The sequence below is a fragment of the Stegodyphus dumicola genome, chromosome 3 (genome assembly GCF_044657685.1).
Source record: "Stegodyphus dumicola isolate Sdum_Otavi_A_Nest chromosome 3, ASM4465768v1".
NCBI classification, from domain to species: Eukaryota; Metazoa; Arthropoda; class Arachnida; order Araneae; family Eresidae; genus Stegodyphus; species Stegodyphus dumicola.
Genome location: NC_140770.1, coordinates 4,626,990 through 4,640,846, shown reverse-complemented (window position 1 = coordinate 4,640,846; position 13,857 = coordinate 4,626,990). Strand labels below are relative to the sequence as shown.

Here is a 13,857-nt window from a genome sequence, read left to right as displayed (position 1 = left end):
AGAGAATTTGTCACATATTGATGTTTAAAATTATATTTATGAAAACAATCTTACCGATACATTTCCAAATATTGCAATTGCCTTTACGGATTTTTTTAACCCTGAGAGTTTCGGTGGCTACTGGAGAACGAAGTTTTTTCAAAACTTAAAAGTATAAGAAACTACATGCGATCTACGATGGCGCCGGAGAAATTATCGGACTTGTCGGATATCCAAAGAGAGCCAAATTTTGGATAAATTAAATATAAAGGAATTGATACGCGCGTTTGTAGCTGCTAAAACTAGGGGAATCAATATTTGAATATATTTTTCTAATTTTTATATTTTACTTAAAAATGTTTTATCATTATTTAGTTTTTAAAATTTAAGAAATAATAAAAAAAAAAAAACAATAACACGTGTTTTAATATTATAATTTTAAAGCTTTTCAGTTCGAAAGTCAAATTTTGAATATTATAAAAGAGTATTTCACATATAATTTGCAGCACTTTATATAAGTGCAACAGAACCCCGTAAAGGGGCGCCAAATTTCAATTTGAACAAGGGCGCCTAATACCTACGCGGCGGCCCCGACTTTTTCTTACCTTGTTTTCAATTCGATTTTCTTCTTTGAAGCGTTTTATCACATACTGCACTGTAGAATGGGAAAATTAACTAATTTAGCGATGTTTCGAATTGATTTACCCCTACTATGGCGAAACATTATAAATTTTCAAATACTGTTTGTAATTTCTTTACGATTGCGATCCATTTTCAATAATAAAGAGAATATTATGAAGTAAACAATAAAAAATTAAAGCAAACAATTTTTAAATGCCACACTATGCATAAAATTTTAAAAAAAGTGGCAAACGATAATTCTAATTTTGATTTTATCCAAAAATATTTCAGTGTATGAAGACTTTTGTGAGAAAAAATGTTCGTCATTTCTTGATTATTAATTTCTTAAAAATAAAGTTTCGATATATTTTAAAAATATTTCATGTAATTTTGTTACGAATAGATTATAGATCTTATTATTAAAATCTCATTCAGAAAGTTTACTTTTAATTAATGGATAGAGCATTATTTCAATGAAAATCATAAGTGTACGAACACTTTTGGGAGCCACTGTATGTGATCCACACTCCATAGGTTTCAGTGTTAAAGTAAACCAGATCGAATTGCCTACTGGGTTAGTCTATCTCTTATAAGGTCCATGGTGGGCATATTCCTTCTTATGCAAAAAAACCTTGTTTATTTTATTCAAGGTCCGGTCTTCAACTGACCTTGGATTTTGCTAACCTTGCCTTACTCCATCTATTCTAACCTCCGTGTTCGCACCTAAACTTGATTTTTCCTCCTGCGGCCAGAAAGATTTATAGTGGATACCAAAAAAACGTCTGTCTCTCTACGCTCTGAATTTGTCACTAGATCATCAGCTTTCAGGTATATCTGAATCCGGTCCTGATAACAGAACAACACCAAATTGAGGCGCTTATCTCTGTGGTAGCTACTGTATGACCTTAGGACCTCTGTATGTAGGGTTTAAGCCTAAAATAGTTGTTATGTTACACCAATGCCGGGCCCAATTCGTCATTAGACGTTGGACACTGCTAAAACCAGAAGCGGTGGTTACTTTATTATGGAGGCAACAAATAAGTGGGCCCGCCTTTGCCTCCTGTTTGAAATTAATCAATTTCTTAACTTATTTTAATAACTTCGGACGAATGAAAATATATTTGGCAGAGAAAACCTTTTTAATTAAAAACGAACGTCTTTATTTAGCATTCTAAACATATCAGAAAAAGAACACTCCGTGCGCTATCATGCTCAAAGCTTATGTAAACAAAATATGACTGTTGCCATGAAAATTCTACATTATAATGAACATATTCAATTATTAATCAAAAGGGGCTTTGTCCCTAAAGGATGATTGTTTTCGTTTTGCGATTTTGCGTTGAATCACTATAAAGGTCCGTTTCACTTTTCAAACTGTTGCCATCAAATGTTAGATGTTAGAGTCCTGCATTATATTTGAAGAAATTAAATAATGAAAAAATTCGAGTGGCTCCTAAACACTATACCATCTGGGGGGGCAAAATCTTTTTATTATAAATTAATTTTAACATATGTGCGTTTAAGTAAAAAGAGCAGCGAAAATTTCCCAAAATCGCATGCACATAAATTTTAGCAGCATAGTTTTGTCAAAAATTGCGCGATTTGGCAACACTGCGTTGCAACGTAAAGCTGATTCGCTGGTTGTGGTTGCGCCAAAGAACAAATTTGTTGTATACCGTGTGCTTTTGTTTTTTAAAATTTTCGAGACTTCACCTGTGTCAGATGACTATGGATATGGATGCAGTTCATGAAGGAGAAGAACGCTTCAAAAGGCTTGCTTTGTATGTATTCACTTATGTATTCTTTTTTCAACTACACAAAATATTTATATTCGTGATCCGTTTGTACATAGGAATTTAGTATACAAGTAAATTAAAATTTTTGATATCCAAATGTAATCGAATATGTGTAGTTTCGTAAGAAAGTGCCAGAATATGTAAATGTGCGAAACTAAAAATATAAAATGTTAGTTTCCTTGAATTATGCGTGTTCTTAGTCTTCATTTTACAATAAATCCAGGTGTAAAGTATAAGTTTAAAAATAGGCTGACCGTATTTTCGTCATGTCATATATTATATTAAGTTGACCATTATTCTTCAGAACCGTATGTTTAGCTTAAAATGCTCGTTAAAAATGGGACAAAATGCCATAACGCACGAAATACCTTAGACGGAGCTCACACTGTAAATAAACTAGAAACTCTTAAATTTGTTATTGGTTTGTAAGGAATTTTTTAGTAAAATTTTTGAAATGATCTTTCTGAAAATTTCTAAAATCATGTATTTAACAGCTTTTGACACTATAACATATTTTCTGAAGCAGGGCAGAGTTTGAAAGGTAAAACCTTTTGGAAAACCAACAAAAAGGTCTTGTAGAATATAATACAGTATTATCAATTAATTACGTAACAGCTTTTCTCTTACTTGAAGCAGAACTGTATTAATCTTATGAGATATTTAGTCCAAGACAGTTTAATTATAATATTGTTTTTAAACTTTTAATATTAGGTATATTTATATTGTAATAGATGTATAAGAATTAAGGATACAGTGTATATTTAGCTGAAATATGCTAATCAGCCTAAATGCTACTATTTATCCAGTAATGTTAAATATTTAGGAAGAGAAAAATTTCCACACTTTTTTTTTAATTCAGGATCTTTATTGATTATTTATAATGGGGATATTTCCATTCCATTTTATTTCTCTCTTCCTGTTAAATGTCTTAAAATTTGTTTTAATTAACAATAAATAAAAGTTGTAGAATGATAGAAGCTTTTCATAATGTAAAACAACCTTTCCATGAATACATTTCTTCCCATAATGCAACTTTAAAATAATGGATTATGTTAATTAAAAATTTTAAAATAAAAGTTTGAAAGCAGATTTTTTGCTTTCACAAAATAAAAACGTTTAAAGTTAAGCTTTCCTGAAAATTCTTTTTCTTTTTTTGTTATCTTTAGAACTGATGAGTTATGATGTTAAAAATAGTAATCAATATATTTAGGGAAAATTTCATTGCATCTTTTCATGAAACATATATACTTCTGCAGAGAGCCTCTTTCTGTAACTGTTAATTGGAAGAAAATATTTCTTATTTATTTTGAGATTAATTAATATAGCAATTAAATTATGTGGATGATCTTTCACTTTGTTAAAGATTTCTTACTGGTAACATTATGCTTTCTTGACTACTGTTATTTTAATGACTTTTGAAATTGCTTGTTTTCATGAATGTATTTGATTTATTCAGAAATTCTAATTAGATATAAACAAATTTCATTTAATAATAATTGAATGTCCTGGAAAGCTTCAAACTTCATTTTTTTTACTAGTACTTAAAAGATCTAACATTGTGGTTCTCAACCTATTTTGCCCTATTCACCCCTTTCACCATTGCTAAAAGATCATTCCCATCATGCCCTTCCTTTTCAGTACTTGAAATATATATATATATTTATTTAGATTGCTTTTTAACTTGCTTTATAAATTAAACAACAAAAAATACAGAAAATGTTGGTATATACCAGTCTAAAATAGGTTTTTTTTTTTTTTTTTTTTTTTTTTTTAAATATTCATAAACTACAGCTGCCAACTCTGGTTTTTCTTCTGGTTTCCTGGTAGATTGCCAAATCTCCCAGTTTTCAGTTTTTAGCCTTTATTAAGGAAAATGTTTCCCAGAAATAAATAAAATTCATTGAATGAATTAAACTTAAATTGTGCTAACTCCATCTTTTCACCTTTAGTGATTTTCAGAATAATTTTTCTTATTAAATTTTATTTCACCTGAATTATATTTTTCATTACATTTTATTAATTTTGATATTAATTGATCTGAGTTATCTTGATCTAATGGAGATATGGAACTACTCTTATATGCGCCCTCAAGTTGGCAAATGTGGCGACAAATTTCTCACCAAACATTTTTGGAAAGAAACTTCACGGTGCCATATTACTATCTAAATTTTTTGTCTACATTTAGAACTTTAAGCCTAAAATGTCTCTAAAAATCCGGTTTTTGTATTTACAAAAACCACGTTTTGAACACTCAATTTGAGCTAAAAATCCAAAACAAAAACAGAAAATTTAGATAGCAAAAATGTAAAGTTTCTAACCAAAAATATTTGACAAGAATCAATGTACACAGCAATGTTTTAACTTATTTACGAACTGCACAATCTAGTCTACGAACTATGCACACCTCACTTTAATAAATTAACATAACGATAAAATCTTTCCCCCAAGTCAACTTACTACACGAAAACCACGATCCAAATCTTAAAACTCTGCTGACAGCCACATACTTTACCAGGAAGCATTTGACTGCAAATCCACACAAGGACTATCTTACAGCTTTCTTCGTCTGAGTTCTCATAGCAGCTCCGCATTTCAAACTCCGTTTTAAAAGTACCACAGAAAATCCAAAAATACACTTCAATCCTCGTAAACACGCCCGTGAACAAAAGACTAACAACTCCAACATCGTACCTTTTAATACTAAATTTACTTTCCACACGGTCTAAAATACGTGCTGAAACCTTCCCACCACGTCTATCATTGCAACATAGGCCATTTCAAAACATGCACGATAATAAAGATATAACAAGATAAGTTTCAATGTCAAAAGGGTTGCCATTGAAACAGCATCGTACACCAAACCATCTCACAACAAGGAATTCCGCGAAAAACCAGCGCAGAATACATATCGCCACATTTGGTGATCTTAAGATGCATATAAGAGTAGAGCCGGAGATATTTGTAGATGTTACATCAGGGTTCAAGCTGTGTTTAATCAATTAATATATATGTCTAATTTAATTTTATTTTGATCTAAGTTACATTACCGATTTTAATCCGGATTTAAAGTACTTTGATCAGTAAAAACTTTCATTCACTACTTGAAGTTTTCTCGATTCATACTCTATTTTGATTCTATTTTTGCCATCAGTTTGTACTCTATTTCGATATGCTGTTTAATATGTAAGCTACAGGGTAACACTTTTTTTATAAAACTGTTATTATTTTTTCTGTGGATGACAAAAGTTATCTCAATTAAAAAAAAACTGTCAATTTCAACATTACACTGATCAATACGTTATGTAAGTATAATCAGACATCAGGCTGATCTTTACTGTATGGTATCCCTTGGTTTCTGTCTGAAAAAATCGGCAAGTAGTATTGTTCGTGAAATTTAAAAGCCCTAATGTTGATAATATTGGCGAAACTAACCTTGGGGAAAATTGTGGTTTTTTTTTTTAGATTTTGTCATTAAGAAGCCATTATTTCTGCGAATATCACCAAACGTGTTGTGATAAATTGAGATTTTGGCTGCTTTTTGTAATAGTAACCCTTCTGTATGGACCGGGATTTTTTTATCCTTTCCATTCAATTGATGTGTTTAGTTGCACATGCATTGGTGCTGTATTTTGACGTGGGTACCATAATTTGAGTATGTCTGAGGTAAGTAAGAGGATGAATGTTGATGGTTTGGATGCTATTACATGTATTTATCCACCATTAAAAGCAGATGAGCCGAAACGACCAAAACTTTAATTGAATTGCTTACGTGGAGGATGGAGGAGATGGTGGTGGGAAGCATGAAAGTATGCACACAATAAAAGGGTATATTAAAAAATTGACATTTCATTTATTTATTAGTCTCCATATGTTAATTTTTGTTAAAAGATTTGTTGCTTAATGTTTTTATGTTAGGAAATATGTATTTTTGATTATTTATTACTTTCTGTTTGTGTATTTTTAGTTATTTGTTCTTCTCTGTGTGTTAAGACAGCAGCAAATTTTTTTCTGGTTAACATGATAGTTTTAACTTTGTTTAAGTGAAAATAGGTCGATGTGTACATGAACAAAGTTAAGACAGTGTGCAATGCCTGGTTTGTGCAATTCTCTGATTTTTTTTAAAAATTAAAATAGGTTGACGTGTACATGGACACCGAGTTTTTGTAAGTCTTTGACTTCTTTTTTGTAGCGAGCAGAAGGATCGGCATTATCTTGAAAGTGGTGTTGATTCTTCTTAACAACGATTTTGGCATTAAAAAAAAAAAAAAAAAAAAAAAAAAAAATCACCAAGGGGTATTGTAGAGTAAATTTTAACGCAGACATTATTTAAAAATTTATCCATTTGAGTGTGTTGCATATTTTTTGTTAGTAGCATTTCAAGGATGTTCTCCAAGACATGACATTACTAGTAACTTTCTCCAAAATATGACATTACTAGTAACTATCTGTAGTTGAAGATCTTCCAGCTGGTTGGTTTCAGCTTTATCAATAGCAGTTGACGAGTCTTGTGATACAAATGATACAGTGCAAGTTTCACTTTTTATATGATTTATTTCATCTAACGAGTCCCAAAGAAGAATTTTTAGGATTATTGCTACTCAAAAGTCAAACACGCGAAGAAGATATTGCAAATGCTCTAATTGGGTGCATTCATAAACATCATATTCCATTCGATGAATTTGTCTCAATTGCAACAGACAGGGCAAAAATAATGACCAGCGTAAGAAACGTATTTTTTATTATTTTGAAAGGAAAAATCAATAACAAGATCTTACTTACCATTGTATCATTCATCAAGAAGTGCTTTGTGCGCAGACATTTCCAGGAGAAATTTGCAAAGTTATGGAATTTGTGATTATATTATTATGAACCCCATTATAACTAAAGTTCTTAATCATCGCCAGTTAAGGAATTTTTAGTTGAAATGGAGAGCAAGTACTCAGATCTTCTGCTGAATAATAAAGTGCATTGGTTATCAAGAGGAAATGTTTTGAAACATTTTGCATCCTTATTAACAGAAGTTAAAGTATTTCTCCTTGAAAAGTTTATAATCCAGAACTAATGAATGATCAATGGATCCAAAAATTTTATTTTATGGTAGACGTTACATCTCATCTAAATCAGCTTAATCAAAAAACTACCGGAGAAAGGAAACACAATTTTTCTGATGTTGTGAGAAGTTATTTCATTTGAAAGCAAATTATCTCTTTTTGCTCAAGATTTTAAAACAGAAACTTTGATTCACTTTCCAAGCCTGTTAAAAGATCCCCAAGAAAATAGATCTAATATTGACATTTGCTATTTCAAAATAACAGTTTTAGATATGAGAGAAGTTTTTCACAGTAGGTTTCAGGAATTCAGAATCAGCAAAGCAACGTTAGCCTTTGTTTAAAAACCTCTTTATACTAGTGAAGCAGAATTGAATTTTTCTGTTTAATATTCACACTGGCAACTCTGAAATAAATTGCTGGATTAAAAAAAAAAAAAAAAAAAAAAAAAAACCCACGAAACTTGAAATTTGAACATCTCAGTGCTGACACAGAATCGAGAAACATCGAGAAAAATAATGTGTGCTTAGTTCACAGCACAAGTAACCTGGAGAAGGAAGATATGTTGATTTTTAACATGTGGAATATTATTATTCCCGACACATATAATCAGCTTAAAAAACTAATGTTTGATATTTTCCTTATTTGAGTCTACGTATTCATACGAACAATCATTTTCAAACATGAACTTTTTGTCAAGAGTAAATTGAGAAGTTGTCTTATTCATGAAAACTTGGAATAATGCTTAAAATTAAAAACAACATACAAAATGCAAACTTTTCAAGGAGATGCAAGGCCATTGTTCACATTAGTGTTCTGTTAGTCATTATTGTGATTTAAGTTTTTCTATATCTTACAATTCTCTTTTATCAATAAATAGTATCATTATTAAGTATAATATCAAGTTTTATTCATCATACATATATAGTTTAACTAAGACTTAAAAACTGAAGTATTGAGTTAATTTTAGGGACGTTGTGGAGCGAAAAAAAAAGATGTAGTATTGAGAAATATATAAAATGATTTTTACATATACAGAGAATGAATGGAAGAAGATACACGAAACGAGAATACAAGTTAAGTGTGGATGGAAGAGTTGGAAGAAAGTCAAAACTTAGCGAACGTACCTTGATCAGATCGAAAACATTCTCACTAAAAGCCAGCATCTAGTTAAGTGTATAAAAGTATAAATATCTATATAATTTAAGTTTAAAAAATGTGGCTCTGTAAAGAGATTTCAGTATTGAACTGTTGATAATTGACTCTGTTGACTAATGAGTTTGCCTTCACTGGCCAAAGGAATATAAAACTGGTGAACTGAAACCAGTTTGTGTGCCATCTCAAACCTTTTCTGCAGCATGCACTATGCCCTAAAAGGCTGAATTTCTATTATGCCCAAAAGTGTGTATACATGTTATTAGATTTGAAACACTTTTTTTTATTACTGTTTTTGAAATTATTAACTTTGTGTTTCATGTTCAGTTTCAGCAGTTTTCTTAAAATGTTGATTAAAGAGTTAGTGTTTATTACATTTGCTATTCCTTATTACTGCACTAGAGGTTATGATTCTGTGTACATTAATTAGCAACATGTTTAAATTCTTGGTTAAAGGTCTTCAAGTTAGTTTAATAATTATTTATTGTATACCTTTTTCATATTCATCTTAAATTTCAGAAGAAATTTACATCCCAGTTTAGTGCTTTGAAGCAACGTATATGTAAATATTGTATAGCATATTCCGTTATGTACTGACTATTGAAATGCATTTTTATTTCTTTTTTGCAGGACATTTTGCAGTTTGAAGTCTATGTACTACTGAGGTAAAAAAAAAAATTTTGATATCTAATCTGAAAATGAAATATTTTTTCATAGGCTATGATTCAGTTTTTGACAATTGCATTCTAAATTAGAATTTTAAGCACATGTGTGAAAACAGGAAAGTGCTTTCCAGGATTTAATTTAAAAAAAAGTTTAATTTTTATTTCGAGAAATCATCTTAAATTTATTTAATAAAGATCATGGTAAATGATTCCAAAATTTTTGGTGTCTATTTTACTTGTTCCCAGAACTTTCTGAGTTATCCTGCTGCAGATAATTTCTACATAACCACTGAACTTCTGTGATTATGATTAATTCAGGCTCCAAAGAACGTTGTTATATATGTAACTGTAACTGTATCTATTATTATCTTTAATCATTACTATTATTATTTTTTATAAAAAAGGGAGATGTTATATATGTAACTGTATCTATTATTATCTTTAATCATAACTGTAATATAGAATAGTAGATGAGCAATGTAGAATAAACGATGTATGTGTACATCTTGTAATTATCACTGAGCACATACCCAACACATATAAAATACAACACAAATGTGATGTTTGTGTCATTATTTGATTTTTAGGAAAGTGATTATTCTAAACCTCATGTTTATATAAAAATTAACTGTAGTTTGAAAATATGAGTCTTGGATGATAATATCAGCAGCTCTTTTAAATAGAAGCTACAACTTGCTTAAAAATATCTTGTGCAGTTAATGCCACTAAATACCTTTAAACATAAAAAAAATCTTCAGAAGTATTTTTATTTCTTGCATTTGCTGCAACCATGAAAGAAAAGAAAAATCTTATTACAGTCAAAAGTCGTTAATCCGGAATCGTCGGGACTTCGGCGATTCCGGATTATCGATTTTCCGGATTGTAGATCATCAGTTTAAATCTGGTAAGATGGCATGCAGAAATTATAAAATTAAAAATATGAAACCGTAATTTATGAAATAAAGAACAATTATGATCTAAAGGGTATCAAAATTTACAAAAAAAAAAAAAAAAAAAACTTAATATTTATTTGTTTACTTTATTAAACATTTCTTTCAATGTAAGTTGTTTAAGTTGCTTCGTTTTCTGTGATAATACTTTCTCTTTAATTTTATAAACAGACATAATTTCTTTGTTCAGTTACAAAGTTCCGCTGTTCAAGTCCCGTAATTGCTGTGCCGAGAATACCGACTTACTTGTCAATCGAACTGTTTTCGTTTTCAATAACCTCTGGGTCACTTTCTTCACTATCGGAAGCGAATTATAATGACGAGGAACTTGATTTAAATCATGTCAAAGACAGAGTACATCGAGATGAAATACTACACTTAGTAAGGAATTATAAGCCAAATAAAATAAAAACATCTGCCCTGAAGATAAGGATAGTGCTGACAGATCAACTTCCAATCTGCCGCGTGAAATTGATAAACAGATTTCGGATTTCAAAACATACTTTCGCTTTGTAGATACAAATTACATATTAGTAAATATATATCGGAAATTCTATTTGACATAATCGAAAGTTCAAGCTTACTTTTATGAAATTGCTCTAACAGTCTGCAAAAAATAATAAGCCGGATCCAATTCGAAGATTAAGGAACAACACAATCTGCAACATTAACTGAATTAGATAATTTTAGCTCAGCTTATACCTCCGTTACACATTAAACGCGCATGCGCACAAACATATTAGCAGCCGTAAAGGTCTTAAGCGCTCTCGTAAACGCCTGTGCGCATGCGCAGAAAGTTTGTAGCTTTGAGGTCCGGATTATAGATCATTCCGGATTATGGGTGTCCGAATTAACGACTTTTGACTGTATTAAATTTTGTTGCTGTTAAACATATCTGTAGTAGAAGATAAGCATGTTTTATTTATAATATTTTTATGTATTGTTTTACATATTTAGAAGTATTAAATATGTATATAATGCACAATTTTGAAATCTACAAAATAAATTTTGTTGTATATAAAATTAAGTTAAAGTAAAATAACAGACAATAACATTGCAAAATTAAAAAATTACTCTAACAAACACTTAAAAAAAGTTAAAATAAAATGCATTAAAAATTTGAGTAATATTCTTAAAAGTATCTCTTCATATGGTATTAATAAATACAGTACAAAGTCTGAAATCCGGACTGGTCGGGACTTCAGCGATTCAAGATTTGGGATTTTTCTGGATAATAGATCATCAATTTAAATCTGATAAGACGGCATGCAGAAATTATACAATTAAAAATATGAAACCGTAATATATGAAATAAAGAAGAATTATGATCTAAAGGGTATCAAAATTTACAAAGCTTAATATTTATTTGTTTATTTTATTAAACATTTCTTTCAATGCAAGTTGTTTAAGATGTTTCCACAAAAAATTCAAAAAGTTCCTTTTTCTTTTTTCTTGTGTCATATATAGTGGACTTTCCAATGCCATACTCCTCGCATAATTTTGAGACAGATATGCCTTTATCCATTTTTTGCAGAAATTCCACTTTTTGTTTAATGGACATCAAAACATGGTTTCACTATTTGGCAACTCCAGAATTGAAAACACTTTTCGACATAATCGAAAGTTCAAGCTTAGTTTTTATAAAATTGCCATAATAAAAACAGTCTGCAAAAAATAATAAGCTGGATCAAATTAGAAGACCAGAGAGCAGCGCAGTCTGCTGCATTAATTGAAATGCCTTAGAATCAGTAAAGATAATTTTAGTTTAACTTAATAGCATCCATTATACATTATTGGCTGTGTATCACAAGCTTGGTGACAAAGGCCAAGTTGTTTCGCTAAATTTTGTCTTCCTCCTATAGAGTACTGAATTAAGCCTGAACTGTATTAGTTTAGTTATTTACTATACCTATGTTTATTTCTTGCACATGCTTCAAACTAATCTGAGTCCTGAATAAATAAATCCCGCGAACGGGCTGGCTGCATGGGCGTTTTCGTGGTTTTCCCCATGTGTAACGTGTATACGAGCCAGTTTCCCTTAGAAAGTCCTCCACGAAAGGCATTCCTCCCCTTAGGCAGATAGCCCTAGTGTGCTTTGCCGTATTCTCAATACACACACACACCTGAATAAATAAACTCCCACGTATACTTAAGGCTTTATCTAGGGCCGGCACTCGATACCGCCTGGTGCAGTCTCTATATGTCCTAAATTCTGCTGCAAAGCGCTTTCGTAAGTTCTAGATTTTCATTGTGCCTAAACAATGGATCCCAGTGCTTTCCCTAAATCATAAATACTTCTCATCCCTTAATTTTGCCACTCGGTGCTTCCCTAAATTCCAAAAATTTCGTCTTCCCTAAATTCTGCCGCTACTTCTGGGTTTACGGTGAATAATATATCAGTTATTCTTAATTAAAATAGCACTAAATGTAATCTTTTGGCCTGTGAGTTTCATTCACAAAATCTATTTTTAGCATATGAAAAGAAATTTTCGTTGAATTTTTCCTCGTCGACATTTCTTAGAACATTTAAAAATCTATAATCATCGCCAAGCCTAATGTTAGCATAAAAGATTGCCGTACTCTTGTTATTCAATTACTAAGTTTAGACATCACAGCATGAGTTATTACTGAAACTCATGCATTGATAAACATGTGATGATGAAAGTAAACTATAATAAATAATGACTCAGTCGGCATCAGGGATATAAAATAGGTGAATGTTTCGGTTTCAGATGTATGCCAAGTAGATACTCAGCTGTGGAGCCAAATTATTAATCTCACAAATTTATGCTTACGTAATTGTTTTTCCATAACGAGGTATTTTATTTAGTGCCTTAAGTGAAATTAAGAATCGGAATTTTCAAGTGAAAATCTCCATGTTTTATTATGGAAGAAAAAATCAAATGCGCATGCGTAAAGCATTAATAAAAAAAAAAAAAATGTTTGTGGCTTTGAGATCCGTATTTTAGATCATTCCGGATAATGGACGTCTGGATTTCGGACTTTGTATTTATTGTTCAACATAAACAAAATTGAAAGGATTTCATCTGATTAATTCTCTGTAAAATTGTTTTTGGAAATGTTAAGTTAAAAATAAATGTGGAGACTCATTGAAGATCGTAACAAAATGTGGAAACCATAGTTACGAGTAATGTCTCCCTCCCCCCCGAAAAAAGGATGTAAAATTTCGGTGTATGTATAATGTAAATAATAATTCAAAAATAATGTGAAATCAAAATGAATAATCCAAAAAGAATGTAATATTTCGGTATATCAAAATATTATGAATCTATATAAAGTGCGGCCATTATATAAATTCATATGTGTTTTCAGAAATGTTTAATAAAAAACTAATATTTTTGAAGATATACCTAGAAATACTTCTACTTTTAAAGATGATTGTAAAAATTTTATAGGTTATAATTCAGATTTTTTTTCAAAAAATTTATAAAAATTGTTAAGAAATACAAATTAAAAAAATAAATCCGAAAAAGTGTGCAAATTTTATTTGGATTGAAACTAAATTTTGGGTTGTGAAAGAAAGAATCAAGTAAATTGAATTTTAGAAAAATCAATTAATTTTATAAATATCTACCAAATTCAATTAACAGTGAGTAAGCCGACTCAGAACTGGCACGGACTA

At 30.4% G+C, this 13,857-nt stretch overlaps 1 protein-coding gene across 12 annotated transcripts in view; it reads left to right on the top strand.

The window, feature by feature from the left end:
* Positions 1–2,246: 2,246 nt before the first annotated feature.
* Positions 2,247–13,857, top strand: part of LOC146997895 (uncharacterized) — a 246,795-nt gene continuing 235,184 nt past the window's right edge. For 11 of the 12 annotated variants that reach the window (XM_085812523.1, XM_085812522.1, XM_085812521.1 and 8 more), the window contains exons 1-2: positions 2,247–2,381; positions 9,230–9,264. The gene's annotated coding sequence lies outside the window, so the exon portion shown is untranslated. The remainder of the gene's footprint in view (positions 2,382–9,229; positions 9,265–13,857) is intronic. The other variant, XR_015040119.1, reaches the window with a different exon arrangement.